The 2,557-nt window shown below is 46.2% G+C and overlaps 1 non-coding gene across 1 annotated transcript; it reads left to right on the forward strand.

The window, feature by feature from the left end:
- The first annotated feature begins 1,535 nt into the window (after positions 1–1,535).
- On the forward strand, positions 1,536–1,640 carry LOC111724152. The gene has a single exon (XR_002772495.1). It is a non-coding gene; the product is annotated as a U6 spliceosomal RNA (small nuclear RNA).
- Positions 1,641–2,557: the final 917 nt, after the last annotated feature.

Raw genomic sequence — 2,557 nt, forward strand, 5'->3', positions numbered from 1 at the left:
GTGACCAGAAAGATCACCTATATATCTGCCTAACAAGGGTATAAGTGAACTTTTCTAGAACTAGAACATAAATATTTTGACACAATGACTAAGCAAATGACATGAAATCTATGTTAACCAGCTTGATGAAAGTATTTCAAATTGTATATGAAAACACTACACTGTACCCCATGCTTGCATTAATGTATACAGCTATCATTTAATAAAAAAAAAAAGAAAGAAAGAAAAAGGTTAATGTAACTCCATCTTGGAACTAACTCCCCACTCCCCTCCTGGGCAAGGCCACCCAGGTGGAATCAGTCTATCAGAAGGAGACGCTCCCTCCCCTGCACTTCCGGGCAGCCAGTCTGAAGGGGACCAGCTTCCGCCCTCCACACTTCTGGGCAAGGTCAATCAGCTGAGAGGGAGCCAGTCTATCAGAAACAGACAAGCAACCCCCCTCTAGAAAGTCCTTAGCCATAACAGCTCAGCCAATAGCAACCCCTCCTGACCAAACACCGGATGGAATTCCTCTATAAGCTTTAAAAACCTCCGCCTGCTTCACTTCAGGGTCACCCCTCCCTGGCTGCGCACTATAGGGTGGCGTGATCCAGGCATATGCTTACATTTAAATAAAAGCACTTCTTTTTACATGTGTGTATGGTGGTCTCTCAGCAGCGATTTAGGTCCCAACACAGGTACCCACCACCACTCCCAGCTACTTTTTCTATTGTTTAGGAGAGATGGAGTCTCGCTCTTGCTCAGGCTGCTCTCAAACTCCTGACCTCAAGTGATCCATCCACCTGCCTTGGCCTCCCAGAGTGCTAGAACTACAGGCAGAGATTTAAATAAAACAAAATTGTCTAGGTGTGATGGCTCATGCCCATAATCCTAGCACTCTAGGAGGCTGAGGCAAGAGGATCCCTTGAGCTCAGAAGTTCCAGACCAGCTTGACCAAGAGCAAGACCCCATCTCTACTAAAAATAGAAAAAACAACCAGATGTTGTGGTGGGTGCCTATCGTCCCAGCTACTAGGGAGAATAAGGCAGGAGGATCACTTGAACCCGGGAGGTTGAGGTTGCTGTGAGCTAGTCTGATGCCATGGCATCCTACTCTGGGTAACAGAGTGAGATTCAATCTCAAGAAAACAAAAAAGAATGGGTGGTGCCTGTGGCTTAGTGGGTAGGGCACTGGCCCCATATACCGAGGGTAGCGGGTTTGAACTCAGCCCTGGCCAAACTGCAACAAAAAAATAGCCGGGTGTTCTGGCGGACACCTGTAGTCCCAGCTGCTCAGGAGGCTGAGGCAAAAGAATTGCGTAAGCCCAGGAGTTGGAGGTTGCTGTGAGCTGTGAGGCCATGGCACTCTACCAACGGTGACAAAGTGAGACTCCGTCTCCAAAAAAAAAAAGAAAAAAATTAACACATGGCAAACACTAGCACAGTACCTGAGGCATAATAGATGCTCAAAAGAACTGTGTGAACTCACTTCACTTTCACCTTCTTCTAAGACCAAAGTACCAACAATAAGGAGTAAAGGAGAAAATGTGCAGATCGGTGCTCCCTTCCACAGCACATACACTAAAGTTAGGATGATGCAGAGGAGATTCGCATGGCCCGCACAAGGATGACACGCAAGTTGGTGAAGCGCTCCATATTTTTGAGAAAAAAAAAAATCATTTTGGCTCTGCGCCTGTGGCTCAAGTGGCTAAAGTGTCAGCCACATATACCTAAGGTGGCAGGTTCGAATCTAGCCCAGGCCTGCCAGACAACAATGACAGCTGCAACCAAAAAATAGCCGGGCGTTGTGGCGGACACCTGTGGTCCCAGCTACTTGGGAGGCTGAGGCAGGAGACTCACTTAAGCCCAGGAGTTGGAGGTTGCTATGAGCAGTGATGTCATAGCACTCTACCCAGGAGGACAGCTTGAGACTCTGTCTCAAAAAAAAAAAAATCATTTTATCATAAGGACATTTGCACTACGTTGTTTATCACAGCTCAATTTACAATGGCCAAGAGCTGGAATTAACCCAAGTTGGTTAATAAACTGTGGCATATGTATATCATGGAGTACTATTCAGCCATAAAAAAGATAGAGACTTGGCTGGGTGTGGTGGCTCACGCCTGTAATCCTAGCACTCTGGGAGGCTACTCTCAGGCATGTGGATTGCCTGAGCTGGTCTGAGACCAGCCTGAGCAAGGGCAAGACACCATCTCTAAAAATAACTGGGCATTGTGGCATAGTCCCAGCTACTCAGGAGGCTGACACAAGAAAATGGCTTGAACCCAGGAATTTGAGGTTGCTGTGAGCTAGGATGCCAAGGCATCCTACTGAGGGTGACAAAGTGAAACTCCATCTCCAAAAAAACAAAAAGATAGAGACTCTACATCTTTTGTATTAACCTGAATGGAGCTGAAGCACATTCTTCCTTAGTAAAGTATCACAAGAATGGAAAAACAAGCATCCAGCGTACTCAATCCTTACACGAATCCAGGAGAAGAACAAATACACATCCACACAAGAGAAAGACTAAACTAATCAAATTCCAATTTCAAGAAAGTGGGATGACGGAGGGGGAT

This window comes from Otolemur garnettii, unplaced genomic scaffold (genome assembly GCF_000181295.1).
Source record: "Otolemur garnettii isolate 467f Iridium unplaced genomic scaffold, OtoGar3 scaffold00019, whole genome shotgun sequence".
In the NCBI taxonomy this organism is placed as follows: domain Eukaryota; kingdom Metazoa; phylum Chordata; class Mammalia; order Primates; family Galagidae; genus Otolemur; species Otolemur garnettii.